The 21,718-nt window shown below is 36.7% G+C and overlaps 2 long non-coding RNA genes across 2 annotated transcripts; both read left to right on the top strand.

Moving 5' to 3' along the window:
- The first annotated feature begins 9,486 nt into the window (after positions 1–9,486).
- Positions 9,487–10,568, top strand: LOC118434405. Its single transcript, XR_004833985.1, has 2 exons — positions 9,487–9,597; positions 9,725–10,568. It is a non-coding gene; the product is annotated as an uncharacterized LOC118434405 (long non-coding RNA).
- Positions 10,569–12,913: 2,345 nt separating this feature from the next.
- LOC118434402 lies at positions 12,914–13,739 on the top strand. The gene is made up of 3 exons (XR_004833982.1): positions 12,914–13,355; positions 13,416–13,505; positions 13,565–13,739. It is a non-coding gene; the product is annotated as an uncharacterized LOC118434402 (long non-coding RNA).
- The last annotated feature ends 7,979 nt before the right edge of the window (positions 13,740–21,718 follow it).

Here is a 21,718-nt window from a genome sequence, read left to right as displayed (position 1 = left end):
CTCTGCCAGTTGCTGTAATAATGACAACTAGCTTGGGTATGTATGTGTGAATTTACACTTTTTTCGCCTATTGCGGTTTTATGTATAAATAGTATTTATGGTTATAAATATCTATATGCAACTATTTAGCTATGCATGCATAGTGCGTCATTTTGGACCAATTACTTAATTCGTCGTTTGTCTGCCGTTAAATATGTGACATAAACCTAAAAATAAATGAGTGAAAAGTTGTGTAATAGAAAAGTTGAAAATATTCAATATTTTCATCTAGCAATATGACAGCACTTTAGGATCATAAAAGGGTGTTGAAAAAATCGGAAAGTTCAGACCGTGAAATTTACTCCGTAAAAGATCTGTCAACTCTTGCAAGTGAAAAATGCGCTTTCTTTTTCAACTTCAGTAGCACCCTTTGGCTTGGTTAGGTGCACACGGGTTACATATACTTACAAAAATACGTCAAGCACATATATGGACATAACAAAGTCGAGGTGTCATAAAATGGGGTTGGATTGACCTTTCTCCTTCTGACGGGCGTGAGACTGAGACAGTTTCGCAGCATATTTAGCTGCAGAGTATTAATGTATTGCATATTGTTTTTCAAAGTACGGCATCCATTCGTATGGCTGGTTAAAAAATGCGATTATGTAAAATTGAATGCTTTAAGGCGACGGCGAAATAATGTGATAAAAATCTGAATTGCTTGAAATAGTGCTTAACAAAATTACACTATAAAGAAAATGTAGTCTGGTAATTGGTGCAAAAACAAATCTTGAATGGATCATTAAGAATCATTGATTCGTCTACAATTAACTTTCACATAGAGTAAACTTTTCCAGACAGAAATTCCCCAAATTAAGTGTACTCGATGTGCATATTACTAATTAAAACACGTCCCAATTCCAATTATAAGATTGTAATTAAGCAGAATTACTTCAAACCAAGTTTGCTACAGACGATCTCCGTCAGTCATACGGTTCCTGGTCGTTGATTTTTATTGAGATTTTTCGTATCATTGTCCCCTCAAGTAAGTGTTTTAACAAGAATGAGGGGCATACTGAATGAACATCATTTGAACAAGGGGAAAGTCTCATTTAGAACTGAGGATGAGATGCACATACGAATTTTAAGGTCGTCTCATACCAATAATCATGTATTTCCGTATGTATGTACATAAGTTTACCTTTTATATTGGCCTTATTTTTATTTGGAATATAGTAGCAATGGTAGTAAACACGTTGATTTAAGATGCCATATTGTAGTCTTGCAATAAATAATATGTTGATAAACTTTAGTGACACAGACTGAAACACTAAATACTTGTTAGTGCCTTAGGAAAATGATAAAATAGTCACAACAGTAAATTTCGGATGCTAGCCAGGTCATGACACTCTCGAATATTCATTCATTTGACATTTTAATAAAGAAATGGGCGCACGTCTTCTCAATGTCAACCGTGAACGTGCCTCTGGCATCCGACCGCGTTTTTCCGTCGTCTACGTAGTTTGCCGCACGCTTTGGGATGGTGCCCCCACGGGTTTTAGATAAGCAGATATCACCGTCGGAAAAATGAGTATAAATCAAAATGACAATAAATTTGCAAATCAGGTGCAAACAGTTAAATCTGTTGACACTCTGCTTGACACCACCATTTAAATTTTGAAATTTGTAATCTTCCCAGGTTCGAGGTTCTAATGGTAATTTCCTCATTTAGATTCTGGAAGCAGATTTCTTTCCTAAATTTTCTTTATTTTTCATCAACCGAAATAAATTTAGTGTGAAATTGTATAAAAGTTCACCATGGAAGGTAGTGAATGGAATTTCAAATGACTGCAGCAGTTGCGTTGCATATTCATGTGTACCCTTTCTCTGCGTACGTACCTACACATTTGTACGTACTTATGAATGTGCATACACCACCGTCCACGCTGGCTGGATGATGATGACACAAGTCAAACGGCCGAATTGTTTCCTTGCTTGCTTATTAAACGGCGAATTCTTTATTTTATGTGAGACTTTTGCCCCGTTCTCTGTTTGAGTAAATATTTTAATATTTTCTGTCTCCTGCTACTTCCCCAACTACTTGTTCGCCTTTCTCAAGATGCGGCTAATAACAGGCAAACGGTTATTCACTCCTGCAGCAGAATAATCTCGCGAGGCATGCATTATTCTACGAGTTAGGAGACTGGTCGCACGTTGAAAGTTCAAGCTGCGTCAAAAGTTATTTATCAAACGAGCAACAGGATGAAGTTTCTTAAATTAATCGAGTGAGCGAAAGCAAGCGAATGGGCAGCAACAGACAGACGCGCATTCCTCGAGAAAGAATTACTACTATTAGTACAAAGACTAAAAGAATTTGCATATTGGTTAATTACAAAAGCAATCTCATGAATTATATGTGAAGTACATATGTGTTAGATTGTCCAACTGGGTAAATACATATGTACATATGCAAACTTTGCAACATTCGAATATTATGTTGTCGCAAACTATTAAATGTAAGTGTGCTTAGATAAATCGGGGCATTGACAATGCATAGTGTACGAATGGACAAATTCAATAGTAGAAGTTTCATATCAAGAGTAGTGCGAAATGTCTTGACTTAAAACCTTATGGTCATATTTTGGAAGCGAAAGACATAATTGCTTAAAAGTATTTACGTCGAATTTAGTCGAGAAAGAGGAAATATGCAAATGTGCCATGTATACATACGCACCTCGATGGTGTGGCGAATATTTCGTAAGCGGTTGGGGAGCGATGATAAAAGAAGGACTTTCCAGTAGCGTCATTGAGAAACAAAAGAATTCTTCTCCGTATTGGACTTTTGTGAGGAAGATGGATGAGTGAGATACAAATGAGAATTAGTTTACAAAGAAATTAGATTTGGATTTAGATGTGGATTGAATTAATTTATTCATTCATCGCTGCTCCCGTTCAGCCTTTCGTTCGTTGGTTGGTGAGAAATTTGGTGATCCAGATCTGCATATATGCACACTAATTTAAGTTCCTTAATGAAAACTTGGATGCACTTTGTAGTTTTTTAATTATCTTTGCACTCTGTATCATAAAAATGCATAGGCACCACGTATATGAAAATAGAGGTGGTACAATCATCCCCAGTAAGTTAAAGTATTTTACTATTACTATTTTACAAAAGAAGTCTATTTTACAAAAATATATCTCATGGTTGGAGAAATAATTCATAGTCCTAAACCAATTTGGACTTGATGATTATTATTATTGGCTATTTTATCACAATTGTTTCGTAATAAATATATTCTGGACATTCTTAAGCTTCTTTTACGTCTTTAGTTCTCCTGAGTTAAGACGAATGTCTCTTTTAGCCCCAAAATATTTCGAATGGTGTGAGTATGCACAAACATAAGATGAACAGATACGTATGGAGTGATGCTATGTACAAAATTCACATACAAGATTTTTAGTGTCATTGTTAGCCGTGCAGACTGATGGTTTGCTGTCACCCCAAGACCTCGCTGGATTAAGATTAATATGAGAACATATTCACACCTCAAAACCTTTTTTTAGAGACACGAAGCATCCAATAACTGTAACAGAGCCACAAACAATTCCATCCATTCTCGTAGAATTTAGCTAACGGAAGATGACTAGGAAGAAAATGAATGAGTCGTAATATGCAAATTTCTCCTGGGGTGAAACAAAACAGCATGTGAATGATCAGAATGATTCTGTCATCCCATCCAGGAGGAACGAAGCAGGAACTGTATTCCAGATTCCAGACACTGATTCATTTTTCTTGCAAATCACCACCTCAACAAAAGGACTCATGCTCGACATCCACATCGGAGCATAAGAAACTGCGAATGAAACACATCACGCTTCACACATTTGGGCACAATGAGTAATGTAACGGGCACATTTCTCCCTCTTCCTCAATTTGCATAACTATACTGGTGTCATCTCATCTCTCAGAAGCTCTCATTTAGCAGGTGATCTAATAATGCAACATACCACGACGGCGACATTTCAGTAACAAATGCCACTACTGCCCCTCATCTCCAGCCACATTTGATCCACTTTCAGTCACAGAGTTCCAGCAGATTCTCACCTTCAGTTCTCAGTCCGCAAATAGGCTTAACCAATCTGGACGTGACAGTGACAAATAATTTCTTCACTCGTCTTCCTCGAGTTCCACCTCGTGTGGACTCAAATTCTCATTTAAATCTTTGATGGGGATTATGTGTGACGCAATGTGATGTTGAAAGTTGAAACGACCTCACGGTCCGACCCAAATATGTACCTTCCATTTGGTTGCATTTGTTTATATATATGGATGGATGTACCCCAACTTTCTATCTTTAACTGTACACATTTTTGGTTATTTTTCCATCTGGAAATCCATTTATTATTAAATTAGGTTATGTCCAATAAGAATATTTGCCACTGCCACCTACATATTGCCATAAAATTAGTAAAATTTGATTGGAAATGATATGATAAAACGAGGATGATCGCATATTGTTAAAAATGCATGGAAAATAATTTGAAGGAGGCTGAAACTATAATCCGTACGATTGACTGCTGATACGAAACGAGATACTGTATCCTTCCATTAGCCAAATTATAAGGTGAGGCTGAGGCGTGCTGAAGGAAATTTTAAATTTTTATTGCATGAATGGAAAACTGGCCGGTAAATATCTCGATCATGATGACTTCAAATGCAGTGGTAGCCTGGCCAAGGAATAATACGAGTGGGGTCAAAATGTGATTATTGTGTTGGTACTTTTGACTCGCATTAAGAAGTGGTTCAACTTCCCATTGTCCATTTTCACTCTCATTATTATTTCTAATATCACAGGTGGCAACCCAACAAATCTTGCGTTCGTCCGTCCGTCCGTTCCCTGCTTGACGGATATTTATTATTTTTTAACAAAGTCTCCACTTTATTAAAACCTATATCTGCATCATCATCATCATCCTTGTCCATTCACTTTCGAGTTGTGTTTCTACTCAGGACGATCAAATGAAGTGTACCACCGGGACCTAACCACTTTGTTGGCCGGACTTCAATAAAATTCTTATCTTTTGGAAACTCGACCACTGGAATAGGTACATACATACGTATTATGCGTAAGTTATTACAGATATTGTGGGCACAGCGAGTGGACTTTCCTTGACTCGGCTGGTCATTTGGTCAACTTGGTTATACGATTGTACGATAAACGTCCTCCTGAAAACTGCCTCTTTAATTAGCTCTTCCGGTTCAGGTTTGATGGAGAGATTTAGACCAAGTTTTGACAAGCCGTGTATTCACCAATGTACGATTGTTACCCAACACCCAAGTTGTCGGCATCAATTTACCAGGTTTATATCGTGCATCGAACAATTTAAAATTCGACACGTTTTATCATTCTGAGAGACAAACTAAGTCAACTTTTAGTTTGTTACTTTCATTTATGTAAAATTGTGAAGGGTCCAATGCGAACGTGTAATAATGATTTTTTGTGGAGTCTTAAGTAACAACAACAAGTAAATAAATACGTATATACTTGTAAACAACAAATACGTTCTACTCCTAATTGTTCATATTTTATGCATTTATATGCTCGAAAAAATTCATATGTATCTACATATAAATTCATATAAACTTTACTTTCCAATTTTGTTCACACTCTTTCCTCCCTTACAACAACCCCCCAGTAGATGTGGACAAATGAATAATATTTATGCAGAATAAGCACAAGTATTTTTTCGAATTGGCCGTACGCCGTTGTGCACACACACAGCTTTTAAGCGTGTAGAAGAGGATTTTGTTTCCCAGGAAAGATTTGTCTTCTGTCCGACACCCAACCGGTGCTGGTGGGTTTCCGAATATTTTAACGCTGTGCATGTCAAATTGGAGTGGAGGAAAGAAGTTGGCTTGTCCAACTGGCAAGAGCAGGCAGATGATGGACATAAGGGACCTGTCCACATTATGCATACTGTTCAAAAGTTGTTAAAAAAGTTGGTGGTTTTGTTGTAACGGATGTGATATACAATTAGGCAGCTTGGCGACTTTTCATCTGACGTTAATGGTTGATTCTCACTTCATCAGTTCAGGAAATAAACCATGTATGTCAGGACCTTCCGCTGAGTTCTTCATCCGAGCCAAGTATTTTATCAGTTGATGTATCGAATTATTTTCTCATTTTTGCGTACATATTCATGTAGAAAAGTTGGTTTTTAGAATGTTCTTTAAAAATTGGGACGAAACTGCTTTATATTTTAGACATTCTTTAAAAATTATACATGCGTACATATGAAATTATACGTGCGAACACTACAACTTGAAAAGTCACGTACATAAATATAAACAAATGTTACCGTTGGCAGTAAATCCCATAATTGCATGATCTGCTTATGCATCTGCAGACCATGATGATGAGGAAAACAACTGACTAATCTCAAATCTAGGAATTTTACATGGTGAGCAAAATGTCCATTGGCACTTTATTGCTTTCGAATCGGTTCAAAAAAGGTGTTATTAAACACGATCAGTTTGGTAATTATGGTTTAGTCCGATGAGATTAAATGCTTAGTTCACATGGTCATCTCCTCTCGCGCACAGTTACTGTATGTAAATTTAACCCTCTGGACAGGTCAGAAAGTTTGTGTAATGATGGATCTCCAGGCAAGAATAAAAAGCTATAATTGACTGAAAACTCTCGCTTTTGTCCATCTAATTGTATTGCACTTTCATCTCACAATCGTCCCATCAGTCGTATTATACATATACGCATGTACTGTTTTAATGGTAATATAGAACATTAAATACTTGGAGGATTACTAGTTGTGCTGTGCATAAGCCAAAATGTGGATCAACGTCACTCACTAAATTGCCTTCCTCCAAATCACTTCAACCTGGCTGGTTTATTTTTACGTTTATTATTATCGGCTACAAACCTATCAATAAATACGTTTTGTGCCTGTTTCAAGAAAAATTTAAATCCAGAGAATACAGCCAAACTAGCAACAACACGACTGTATCAATATACAGGTTTTGAATGAAATCTAAATTGCTCACTGCCACCAACCAGCAGATATGCATGTAAAAGATGCTGATGGGCGAAACCTCACCGAATTCACCCTTCAACCAAAGGATACTTATTATCTCCACCAAAAGGAAACTTTGATTGCACCTCTGTCATCAGAACATAGCAATTTATAGAAGGAATTGGCGTTGATGAAATCATCTGCGATCATACAATTATTTTTGTACATACGATCGACTGTTTCATTCTTGGGAAATGCTTCTATAATATTCACGCATCATATTTTTGACGCTTAAAGAGCATCCACTAAGGTTTTTGACTGCCCCGTCATAGGCGCGCAAGGCGGGAACACAGCGAAATTAAATTTCGAAAAAATTATTTTTGAATAGACCAAGTTATAAGGTTTCCATTGATATATGTCACCAATTATTGAGTCATGGCTAAGACTAGAAAAACTTGGGTTGAAAGGCAAGAGTTGAAAAAAGAGTGATTGAGTTTCACAAAAATCGTACAAACTATGATTCTAAAATCACTTGACACTTTTTCAAGCAAGACGGTATTCCTCATTCAAATGTCAACTCTTACATAAAAAAGTACGAGGAATCCAATGAACTCAAATTCAAAGTCCCCACTGGTCGACCTGCAAAGCTAGCGACGACAAAAGTCAAGAATCACATAAAAAAATCTTCAAAAATTATCCATCAACGACAATGGCTACAGCGGAAAGGAAGGTTTCATTCATGAACATTTCAAAAAGCTATCTAAGCAAAATCAAAGTCCATAAACTAGGGATTGTAGCCAGGGGAAAAAAACCAGCACCAAATTACAAACCAACACAAAATGAAATGATTCACATGTGATGCAAGAAATAGTTGAAGAAAATTCGGGGAAACGTAGTCATCATGGACGATGAGCCCTACGTCACAGCTGACCCTTCAAATCTTCCAGGAAGGCATTTTTTCCATAGTTCCAACCCCTGTGAAGTAAATTATGAAGACAAAGTCCAAAAGAAAGACCAATTCACAAAACAATGAAGAATTTGGCAACGCATGTCTTGCATTGGTCATGTTTCCGATCCCGTCATTTTGGAGGGTACTATAAACCAGGGGGTTTATCTTTAATCATGTATTAAAGGGGGATCGGAATCGTTTATTACCAAAGATCATAAAAAAATAATGGTTTGCTTTGGCCTGACCTCGCAAGGTCCCATGACGCCAAAAAGGTCACTCAGTACCGACATCTGAAAAAAATTGAATTTGTGCCAAAAAATGGAAACCCACCAAATTTTCCTCAACTGCGACCAATTGAGAAATTCTGCGCGCTGACTAAGTCCAAATATTCTAAGCTTTCAGAAACGCCAGACACCTTACGAAAATTTAAGAACAGATGGAAGAAAATCAGCTTGAAAGAAGGTGCAGTCTATGGGAGGAATTTGACGCGAAATCGGAAGAAGAAAATGCAATCTGTAACAGACAGCGGAATTGAATCATTAAAATTTGAACTGTATGGCAATCCAAACCCTTTGGTAGTAAACATATGCAATTTTTTTGAAATTACAGTAACTGTGTAAAAAGTTCTGAGCATTTTATTGCGTCAGTCAAAAACCTTAGTGGATGCTCTTTATTTTGTTCGGATATTTTATTTGTACATTTTTTACTCCATATAATGCAATGTATTTTTAGTTTGTGAGCTGTTTGATATCTGCACATAAGCTGTTATCAGTGGGGATTTCTGTTGTGCATAAAAAATTGTCATCAAGCTGTACAAAAACCGTCGAGACAATAATGATGTCGTTATACATATTTCAGGCAACATAAACCTTGTATTTTCTACAATTTACTAAATATCTGACGGCTGTGTCTGTTTGCCTTTGGGTGGTTTATCTCAAATTTTTAATTTACAGCAATTAGCAGTCGAAAAGCGTTGTGGTTGCTGGATATGAATTTTGATGGTTCTTATTATTTGCTTTCCATTTGTTGTGGTTCCTCTTGTCAAAAATGTTCCAATGGTTGTGGATGTTTGAAAATAGGCATAACAAACAATGACATACTCCTGGTTTTCCGCATATCTGGCCAAATACAATAAAGACTCAAGAATAGACACCTGCTATGAAAATTATAAGAATGCAGGAAGGACTATTAAATTACTTTAGCTTTACTGAGCAATAAGAGACCACTTTATGTTCTAGTCAAGTCATTACTTTTACATGGCCATGGACATTACGCATTTCAAAATTATGGACACAACCACCTTCCTAGCCGTGTAAATCAGGGGAGAATAAACTCAGCAGCTGAATGAGGAAAAGTAATAACATTTCACATTCAAAATTTCATCACACATCTTTTCGCCGTTTTAAGTTGCTGCTGCAGCTACTTATAAGGGAATCAGGTACAATTTACATTATGATTTAGTTCGTCTGGTGACGCAGATGAGAAATCGTGAAATGAATTTCTACCAACTTTCAACCAATTCATAAACTCTGGCAAACAAGGCTTATTTTTTTAAGTAATAGAGCTATAAGACAGCAACAACAACAATTATTTTGTAAAAAAACATCCACAAGTCACTGGTTCATCTGAATGTGCAAATTGTAAGTCATAACTTTTACGTATTATTAATGTCATTATGCCGAATGACAAGTACATATTTTTTCAACTTTGTGCATTTTGTGGTAACTACTTAGCAAAGGAATTTCTTTTAAGAATGAGTCTTTCCAGGAGAAAACAAGGAGTAAATGAATGACTGGCTGGCTGGCATTCAGTCATGATAACATGTCTGCAGCTCAAGTTATGTGCACATTTGTGTCAAGAAAGCATATAAACTTTGAGAGTTGGTTTATTTTGCTGCAAGCATGTGCATAATCGATACCTCCCTCGTTGGATCATACGAGTGCGTATGTGTAGGTAGACCAGTTATTAAGGCTGGTTTGACTGTCACAATCAACTATGTACAAAGTATGTAAGCGTCAAGACTGAAAGCTTTTCAAATCCTGGACCATGAATAAGGAAAGCAGTACGTGAGAGAAATTCAATTATAAAAATGAATTGAGGATCGACTGTCAATGTCTCAACATCAGTTTCTCAAGATCTTGCGTCTGAACGGTACAAAACCATTGTGACAGCGGAATCAATAATGCATCAAGAAAGACCTTTGACTCTAAAAACATGCCAGAAATGATGTTGAGCTGATTGGATACGTAGATTTCGAAGACCGAGGTGACTTATGCCTTGAAGTTTGTTTTCTGTGTCAGATAAACCGACACAACAAACAACAGACACTCTTTTTGTGCACATACGGGTTCCCCTCGCATCGTCATAAAAATCTTGTTTGTTAAGCACCTAGGAAGATAGCGTTCTTGAAACAAGAAGAAAATAGAATACTAAACAAAATATCCTTAAATATTTGTTTAATTTGAGATTTACAATTTTTCGTGGTCAAGTTAGTTGTAGTTTGTATCATTTTACATGCAATTCCTTTACAGTGATAATTATATGCTTGAAAAGAATTACATTTTTATCTAAAGTTAAATAAAACAATTAAATATTCATATTTACAGATATACATATGTAGATAGGTCATGATATTGATCCTTCATGTGTATGTAAATATATTCAAAACTGGTGGGGATGTCCAGAAATGGCTGTCTGCCTGCCTAGCTGACTCTAAATAATATTTAGTAACGTTGGAAAATATTAACAACTCGATAGTCTCAAGTCTCAAGTTCCCGGTCGTTTATCATGCTCTTCATATCGGAGGTTGGATCTACCAGACTTTGCGGTGTGCCGGAACCTCATCTTTCAATTCGAATCGGGAACCCACCCTTCCTTGATATCAGATTATCCTCGCAGCCAGTGAGATAAGGAGAAACATTCATTACGTTTATTTATTTGGCTTCTGAACCTCCTCCCTGCAGCAAAGGTGGGAACTCATTGGGTGATTTGCAAAAATTAAGCGGCTTGTTATTATGTTGTTCCATGTCGGGAATTGTCTAGGCTCCTCCACTTCGAATGACATAATAATCAGATAAGAAATGAGTAATCTTTGTTCAAATTAAGTTTTGCAAATGTTTGGCACATTGCAAAATTGAATGCAACTGTTGAGTTATTACATTCGTCGTAAGTTATAGTAATGCTCCTCCTGTTGAAATGTGAAGTAGTAGATTCACCTGGCTGGGAACGAGTTTGACGTTATTTATCTCTTTGTTATTTAGCATTATCAGGCTTGGGATTATTGCAAAAGGGTAAATTAGTTTTTATATAAACCATTTCAACTTGTACTGGTCAGAACAAATTGCATTTCTTAATTTAGTAGTGAGTAAATGTCAGAAAGTAGCGGAGAAGAAAAGAGAAAAACGGAGAACAAATGGGCTGACTACGACTTGTTTATTATTTGCCTTATTCTTTTATGCACACTTTATACAATCCTAAATGGTTTGCACGTCCTCAATTATTACATCCTTACATTAGTTCTTATGGGTGATTTCATTTCATCCTTTACATACTCGGTTTATTTATTCAGATCGCGGTCGGTTTTCCCATCGCAATAATCAACAGCTTCTAGATTTAATTATACCTTTGGTAAAGTAAACATGGTTTTATGATCCAAGCAGCAATTTTTATGACAATTAATTATGCACCATTAATTGAAATATGTAATAAAGTGGGTAGTCGTTCTACAGGTTGTACTACATACATGGTGAATCCGTTTTTGAAATTGAATTTTTTCAGCTCAGCAAAGTCTTATCTTTGGTGGTGCTCAGAAAATCTGTGACAATCAGTCATCCTTGTTCAACACGAGCAGGGATAAGTGAGACCATGCATATGTACTTCGAGTCCACAAATGCCTGGCAGGGTTCGGAAAAACCCAGGGTTTTAATCAAAAAGTAACGACCCAGGGGTTTTAATGGGTTTTTTGGGTTTTAATGGGTTTTATGGGTTTTATTGGGTTTTATTAGGTTTTACATAAGTAATACATTGAACAACAATTTTCACTACTATTGCAATCCAATTTCAATTAATATGCAAATCCTACTTGTCCATGTTAGAATTTGTATCCGTTTCGAAATAGTCCTGTTTAACTGATCATAGTTTAATACTTTATGAGAATATATATTACCTCTTTCTCGAATACTTCCTCTCATCATAATGAAATCCAAGTTGTTTAAAAGTTTTTAAAATTTAATATTTCAATGCGATCTTAACGTGTATTATCAATTCTGGAAAAAATCGAGTACTTAACAACAATGAAAGTACGTATGTATTATGATCGAGAATATAATAAGTGCTTTTTACAGACACACTTCTTTTGCTCATAATAAAGTACTTCGCTGTCCATAAGTACTCGAATTTTCCAGAGGTGATAATTAAGATCACCTTGAAACATTTTAAAAAACTTTATAAATTAAAAAAATACTACAGTATTTTGTTTAATTTATTCGCTGAGATGAGAGGAAGTATTCGGGAAAAAAGTATTAATTATGACAGCAAAATGTAAATTAAATGTAATTAAATTATGTATGCTGAGCATACTATGCTCAGTTAAACATACCTCGTTCCAAAATTATTATTTTTAAATATTTTTGTCACTTGAAACTTGTAATGGCACTCGCTGATTTATTCCTGGTTTTTAAAACTTACAATATTAATCGAATAAACTGCTTAGCATGAAACAACTTCGTCTAATGTACGACAGCTGTTTTCAGATTTTAGAATATAGTTTTAAGCTGAAACACAGTTAAAACCCATTAAAACCCGAATAAAACCCATTAAAACCCAAATAAAACCCATTTAACATGGTAAAACCCAATGGGTTTTATTCGTTAACAACCCATTAAAACCCATTAAAACCCAAAAAACCCAACCCAATAAAACCCTGGGTCGGAATACCCTGATGCCTGGTTTGCAGAATCGAATCTGAGATGCAGAGAAAAGCGAGACGAAGAGGAGAAGGAGGCTGTTTTACAATGTACATTATACGACGGAATTCTGTTGGCAGATTGGAAATAAAAGTAGCAACCCATTGAGCGTTGTACATTGCTCAAGCCCGTCCCACCTGTCAAACAAATATTCGCATCCTTTTGTTTCGAGATTCTGTGTAGTAAGTCAGATTTTGGCACATGGTGCTCGCACACAGCCAACCAGCATAAACACGATGAAAAAGTCTATTGTCCTTTGCACACTACCAACCACACCAGGACACCAACCACACACAACCAGATAGCACTGCTGGATTATATGGTTTGGACCTAACGTGTGGCTTAATAAGCAACTTAGACCATCATGCAAGCCACGCCAGGACCATTAAATAACAAAAAGCAAATTGCTCGCTCCGACAGGCCACTGGCAACAAGTAATCACATATCTTAATGTGTATCCTTCATTGTTTTATGTATTGTTTTATGACTGACAGTGTATTAGCGGTGGACAAAAAATGCGAAATTCTTCAAGAATTCTGATATATTGTGCAATGCTCCTTCCACTCCACACCCAGATTACGATGGTAAATCACGAGTAAACTACGAGTTATGAGATGAGAATGGAGCATTATTTGACTTTCAGATTACGGATTTCAAAGGTGGACCATATTGCCTACATGTGCACATATATATTCTATCTCTTAGGAGTTTCGTAAGGCTTTAATTTCAAATTGCTATTACATCTGCAAGTTGCCCTGTAATCGGATAGTAACTTTTCCGTAATTAATTTAAGTATTCAAGAATAAATTTTTAGAATTTGACATTTCTGTAAAATCTACGGTCCAAATTCCTCCATACAACGAAGAGAGAGCAGATTCAGCAGATATATATATATGTACATCACCTATTTTGCGATTAATTAATTGTGCCTTCGTGAATACAGCCAACCACATTTATGGCACCATTGACATCTTCTCTCACCTCACAACAACCATATAGCATTAGAATGCAAACAGTTACCCGAACCTTATTATCACCATAATTTGCAAACCATTCAGAGAAAGAATTGTATGGCAGACAGATGTCCAACATAGTTCACTCGCCACCCTAAAACAAGCTAAACTGAATCTGGCAAGCAAATAAAGTGAGTTTAGCATTTGAGTGCAACTCTGTTTAATTTGGTATTCACGACATATTCGATTGGTGGAAGGCATGAGTAATAAAAAGCTACGGTTCCCCATGCATCCATCCAACGAGGAGTAAACAGTAGCACATCATAGCTCTTCTTACCTGCTTTAAATTAAATGATGAAATGTGGATTGCATCCTGAATGTGGTGATGCTGTGGCAGAGCCAAGGATTGCATATGTATTGTAGTTCGAGTCGTTTGATGAGATTATTGATGCTGCTTTTGCATGGTGCGGAATGTGCGTCCATCCAGTTCACTTTTCACGCTGCTTGCCCCATGTCCGAAGCTCATGTTTAGCAATAATAAAACAAAACATCATGTTCATAGAAAGTAAATGACAATCGACCATAAAAACTCATGGCATGAATGCAAATAGATCCCTTCGACTAGTTTTCTCCTTTCTACCCGATGTGCGGTTATGCACAAAGGCCACCTTCCACAAAGGGCTTGCAGTCTCAGGTTCAAAAATAATAAGCAAGTGCGAGCTTTTTATGGCATTTTTAGTCAGGGTTGAATTTATGTTAATTGTTTTATGGTACCCGTTTAATTGGGCAATTATTAGAATAAGCATTATATTCATACATCAGCATTTAATTCGCACAGAGTTATGAGAATTTCGGTTAAAAATATATTTCCGACAATAACTAAATATATTCGTCTATGAGTAATCATCTTCGCTATGTATGCGCTTAAATGCTTACCCTTTTGACTAACAATTTGATGCTTGAATTGTGTATAAATACTACATTGCAAATCATGAATGCTCAATTTCTCGCATCATACTTCTGTATTTTAAGTTGATCGTTACGCTATCCGAGTTTTCGCATAGGGTTCGAAATTAATCCATGCATTTTTAATGCTTAAGGCATATTTATTTGCCTTCGTTATGAATCAGTTGTTTCAGATGTTTGAAAGGTAAAATTGATGGTTAATATTCCATTTCTTGGCACAACGCATCTCAGTCCGGTCCACATCCGGAATTGTTTGCAAAAATTGAATGCAGTTCAGTAATTGTTGAAATTGCGAGTGGGAGCTAATCACTTCAGCCAAGTGCACAAACCATTTCAACTGCCTCAACGGGAACACATTAGCAAGTTATTCCCAGCACTTAATCCCACATATGTACAAGTAATTAGTTAGATGTACTGTCGTAGCTCGTTAAATTCTGGTATTGCAAAATCGGGTCTCGCCTCTTATAGTACACGATAATTTTTCACAAGTCTTCATAGGCATACTTGTAATCAGATAGGATTGCTTTCCACCAAACTAAATGTGGTTGACGGTACCGAAAGTAATAAATAAAATGGAGAGGCCAATTAGTTCAGTGCGATGTTATCTTTGAGAATAAAAATTACGTTGTCTTGCCCGTTATTTACTCAACATCTTTGAAAAGTTGCCGAATACGTTCCAACTTTATACTCACTCGGACTTGAGGCAATAATTGACCCTGCGAGATAACAGCAATCAAATCAATTCACATGATTTTGTAGATCATCTTGATCTCACTCGACAAAAATTATATGTACCAATGCCATCACAAAGTAACAACCGCATTATTTCCTAAATGTAGAGCGCAAGACGAGATTTCCTTCCTATCAAATCTTTTCAAAGTCTGTCTCATCATCAGAACGTATAGTTTTGCTCAATTTATATAATTCTTGCAGGGATGATGCAGGACGGTTGCAGTTGTTGCTTTTACATGTAAAAAAGACTGGATGCGCTAAATTATCGGCATCCACACACCACTCACCTTTTCAGTTCTTCTACTCATAATTTTGTAAATTACTTGCCTTCAGCTCTGTTTTGATTTAAACGAGACATGAAAGCTTTTCCAAGTAATAAACTTTTTATAAGCTTGATATCCTGTTCCGAATTAAGCAAATCATGTTGCCACTGTTCAACTTTGTAGCTGTTGGTTTTATGCATATTCCGTAAATCTGCATTTCTCCTTAAAATTTCTAAACATCGTCATTTCAATAAAAATAGAGGGGACGTGATTTCTCTCTTTTACATCGCATGCCCAGCAGTTGTAGTACATTTTGCTAATATGCATGTAGGTAAATAAATATACATGAACGTACAAAAAGGTTTGTTATTGATGTGCATATCAGCCTTGTGGTTGTCGCATATTACATGTAATTTCCACCAAATTGTTATAATTTACTCGGTCATTAAAGTAGCTAACGACTTACAAGAGCAAAAATGACACTGGGAATTTTAATTACATTCTTTATAGTTGCATGGATAGAAAACTCTGACACATGATAACACCGAGTCAATTTGGTTAGTAGTGGTCCTATGACATCAACTCGTGATGATGCCCAACGTCGCGGCAGAAAAGACAAGATGGTTAATTGAGCTTATAAACCAGGACGATCTGGTTGAGTGGACCTGACGTTGATACAGATTATCTGCCATCACGGAGAGGAGACTTGGGGAAGAAAACAACAACATGAATTAGTAACCATTATTAGTGTGTTGAATCTCAAGTTCAAAGTTGCATCTCTCGTAGAAATGGATACGCTGCATGGTAATATCATGAGTGAAGTTTCGGTATATATAATTGTTCTAGAAAATGTGCAGTTGTGAATGAGCTTCCTAAATCACCGACCTGGCGGAAATTGAGGTGAAATTACAAAGAAGAGGAGGACTCTGGTTGGGGTGTTCACATCTTGGGTGACTGGGTACTTCTTCCTGTCACTCGTTTGATCTTCTCCTCTCCAGAAAATGAGACAAGCTTTTCAAATCTGTATTCATCTCGACTCTGTTGTCGGACGATGGTTCAAGTCAACTTGAACCACGTGGACGGAATACAACCAAATTATACAAAACCAAATCACTTCAAATTAAAACAAATTACATCTTTTTACTTGAAAATGATACATGCATAGTAAGTGCGTACAGCGACTAGCGAGTTGTTAGCGAGAGTTTATTGAGGACAAAAAACTAAAATGGCGAGCGAAATTCTAGACGTAATCTAAATGTTAAAGAGATCCGGTGGTGACTTGACGAACTTTGGGTGCACCATGGTGCTTTTAATTTAAAGATATTAAACGATGTTGATCAGCGTGGATGGGTTGATGAATGATGAATGATGGGATGGTCACCAGTCAAATGGCTCGTCCAATTGCACACACGTACGTAAATGGCCTGGTTGATAGTTGGAAGTGGACGTGGTTAAGTTGATCTGCTTGAACTCGTTATTTTGTGTGTGATGACTCCTTCTTGTAATTTGTTTCATTATCACATTTGCATTTTTACAACTTAAAACACCAACTAACCTAACCAATTAGCAGCCGAGTTTTCCACTGAGAAAATTAGCTGTATAATTTTTGCTCTTTATAACCTGCCGTCCAATTTAATCCAATTTCGTTTCATGTTTTAATGGTTATCTTGACTCAAGTGGTGACTTGGTTTAAAGTGCTAAAGGGCATGGCAGGTTGGCAGGGTTTTCGGGTTTCTGAGAAATTGAAACAGTATCATGCTGCTAATCTTCAACAGAGGTCTTGACGTGCAATTTACGAGGAAATGCCGCAGCCGAGATTAATTGCAGCTATACAGTGTCTGAAATCAAGAAACCCGACAAATCCATCTTATATAACCCATCAATGAATAGATGCGTATATGTAATTCCATCGTCAGCACTGGCATTAGTGAGAGACATCTCTAGTAAGTTGAAGGGATCCAATCAAAAAAACCAAGGCTCTGAAAAGTAGAATCTGTCCGGATAAATTCATTTAAAAAAGTTTTCATTTTAAAGCTAAAATTGCTGTTGGAAATAGAAATCTTTTCTGTAACCAGTTGACATGCGATAGTGTAAGGAATATAAAAATAACGACCCTACATAATCCCTCTGCCTCATTAAATCAATGAGTGAGGAAATCACATCATCAGACGGCTCCTTTCGTACCTTACCATCTTAACAAATCTTACAGCCTATTGTTCCTAACGAAATGCCGATACAAGCCTTTTGTATTTACCACGAAACTCTGTTTTCCTCAGAGTGGGACTTATCTTGAGTTCTAATGAATAACCTTCTTGAACAATCCACTGACTGAATGTAGAAAGGGTTGATTGTCGCATAATATGCCAGATAAGCTGTCACATTACACAAAGTCGAGCAATAAAGTTTATTAGTGAGAAGGCAATAATATAAATAAGGAAACAAACAAGTCCCCAAAAAACTGCTGGCAAAACAAAGGCCCAAAATAGTTGGTTGGCATACTGGACATAATCATGCAACCGAAATTATCATGGATATCCTCGATCAAGCCTCAGCTCCAAGGACTCCTTGTCGGTTTGTTACCTGACCAAAATCATTTTAGTGAAAAAATAAACCAAGTTTTAGATAATGATGCTGTTGATCAGCTTATTCCGACCCAATTCGACTGCATATGTATGGCACCACATCCTCTCTCGCTCTCTCCTCTCCATCTCTGATTTTCCCAAGATTGCTTAACGTAGACCGAGTATTATTATCTCAACTTGGTCAACAGAATCAGCACAAAACACAGAAACCGATGATGAGAGAATATGCATCTCAGATGTTCGTCTAAATGCGTCCTTGATTATAGCCGACCGACAGTGCGTCTGCAGTCACTGTCGATTTATTTAGAATCAAAATACTTGGATAATCCTTGTCCTGCAGCACATGTACAAGATAGACAGCGCTATCTTTATGTGGTGCGTATCTTCATGTCGGATTTCGTAGTGGATCATGCTTTTCCATTTTCTTTATTACTTTTCCATATCTAAATGGGATTTTCTATCCGCATCGAGATTAAAAAGTTGAGAGTTTACCTAGAAAAACTTGGACAATGGAGAAGAGCAGTGTCTGGCCTATATTTACTCTGCAATGGTAATTAGGAGACAATCAGCCGGAAAATTATCCGGCTTCTGTAATGACCCTCCTACCCATTTTGTTCTTGCGTAATGAACCTTCATTTCATTCAAATTGGGATTTTTTTACCCTCAACACACAGAACAGCAAGTCATACTCATATGCACCAACCAACCAACAGCCATTACGGATTGATAGATTATACAAGATGCAAATCATCCTCAATTTATCTTTCTGGCTGCTGGAGAGATCGAAATGCATGGTAAATGAAGAATTTGAGAAAATGTGCTGGCTCCAAATTCCGCTTCCTACCTGCTTGCACTTGCTCTGCTTATCTGTGTCAGTCAGTCTACTTACTTATTCTCCTCTCCTGATAATGTAATTGCAGTGTTCAGAAAGTAATTGAGATAAGGATAAAATGCATCTGGATTTTGAATTTCAGTAGATAAATAGATACACATGTACATGTACGTCATATGTACATACGTAGATATGCGCACAATACGTTGCCACCACTCACAGTGCCCACTTTTGAAATGAAGTCTGTTCATGTAAATTGGAATGACGATCAGACACTCGGTGGAACCTTTCGATCTTCGTCTTTAGTCAATGTTTATCCTTCCTTTGTATTTCGGAACGTCAATGAGACACACATAGTGCTGGTTGAGTACTAAATACAGCTACTTGATCCGTGGCAGTGTTATAGGGATTCTTCGAATATCACACCGCGAGTTATATGCTTACATATTCATCCGTAATCTCTTATTGGTTTTTTGAACAAGAAATTTTGTGTGCTGTTGGCTATCATCAATAATGACAAGTCGAGTGGCATGAAAAGATGGATGGAGGTTACGATAAGTTGGACTTTTGCTTTTGAATCCTCCTAATCGGTACTGATTGTCCGTCAAGTAAGTAGGTAGCAAAAAGCCCAACCTCCCAAAGTGACCACCAAGGAAGGTAATAAGTGAGGAATATAGGCAAATTTCTTCAATTTCTTGTGTCTTCCTGAAGTCTCTCTAATTCCATAAAAGTTTTATCCGGAAGCTCAATGTCAGATTGATTTATGTAAATTCTGGAAAGCCATCGATTAATAAAAATATTCTCAGGTAGCCATTAAATCCTCTTCGTCAATTTGGTGTTCAGAAGTAACTGCAACATATTTCAGTATTATTACAACCACAACTCTCAACATTGTATCGTATGTACATATAGTCTTATTGCGTACCTCCATGAAATTAAAGATTAACATTATGTACATTGCACCGTCGTTATAAGCGAGAATGCCTAAATAAGTAGATTCAGTTCTTTCTACAAAATTCTACAGAAGATGTTTTCTATTTCCGACGGTGCCTATTGAAGTGGCCTGATTTTGGTTTAATAAACAAGCGAGGTCCTTATAAATAACGACTAGCAAATTAATCAGCCTTTCAAATTTGCATGATTTTTGGATAGTCAACAGGTTTTTTTATTTGTAAAATGTAGCACAAAATCCGGATTTTTTATTATTATTAAAAGATGGAAAATATAGATAAGTCCAATTTTTAACGGCTTGGCGTCACCTTTACACTTAACAAGAACAAGTGTTGATAAATACACTTACAGTGCGTACTTATGACGAGGTTGTTGTGTGCTTGATCAGATTTAAATGAATGAGTTATAGAAAAACTTCAATTTATTGATCATTTATGTGCAAATCTGTGCACAAGGGTGTGGAGAAAGGTTGAACTCGGCTTGGTTTCATGGGAGGTCGAATACTTTTCGTCTCACTAATCACGCTCTCAAAATTCTTATTACATACAGACCGTAAACTATCTCGGAAGAAATCGTCTTCACGTTGCATCGTACTTATGCCTACACACATACAGGTCTACAAAGTGCACAGGGCTTCATCCTCACCGACCGGCCTGTTACCTAATATTTTCAGCCCTTTAAACCACTTTCCAACTACAAATAACATAACAATTCCAATTGACCCATACCATACCAATAATCCTTCCCAAGTAGCAATTTGTGTATGCATGTGCAGCCAGGATGCATAATCTGTAATGTGTCATAGATTAGGTTAGTTTGGATATAAAAACCTCATTCTTTTTAATTCATGTGTCGTGAAGTTTTTCTTCTCTGCGTGCAAGAAGACGGTGTGTAGTCACCATAAAAAATAATTCATTATACGAAAGATTCGCCAACACCAACAACCAATTTATTATTGATAATAAAGTTGAGTTACGAGGTATGAGAATATCGAGAATTACCACCTCGGACAAGAATCTTTTACACTGAATAACAAAGTGGACACTAAAGTGGTAGAAGGTAAGTAGCTGGTTGCTGCTATGCTGTGGTTAGATTAATGGGTGACCGGTGACCTCATAAATTTTTATGTTGAAAATTTTAACTAGAAGTTTGAATAATGAGAAGAGCCATCTAAAACAAATTGAAGCAGAAAATAATACAATTGAATCTTTTTCGTATTAAATATTTATTTATTTGAGGAATTCTGTGAAAATTTTCTACGTATATATCTTTTACAGAGAATTCGATTTGGTAGTTGCTGTACGTCGTCAAAGTGTGTGTTCGTTTTTGTTTGTGGAGAAAGGACAAACTTCTAGGTTTACCAACTTCTTTGTTTATTTTGAGCACCACTCTGTCAACGTTCCACACGAGGGAACAACTTTCATTTGACAAAGCGATATGGTGCCCAGACTGACGAAGAAATATATCGCCCGCATACCTTTCCGAGGTTGCAGAGCCATGCAACACTTGAAACCGAAA

The sequence above is a fragment of the Folsomia candida genome, unplaced genomic scaffold (assembly GCF_002217175.1).
Source record: "Folsomia candida strain VU population unplaced genomic scaffold, ASM221717v1 Fcan01_Sc002, whole genome shotgun sequence".
NCBI lineage: Eukaryota > Metazoa > Arthropoda > Collembola > Entomobryomorpha > Isotomidae > Folsomia > Folsomia candida.
Note: the sequence above shows the minus strand (reverse complement) of the source record. Positions and strands in the feature narration are given on the sequence as shown.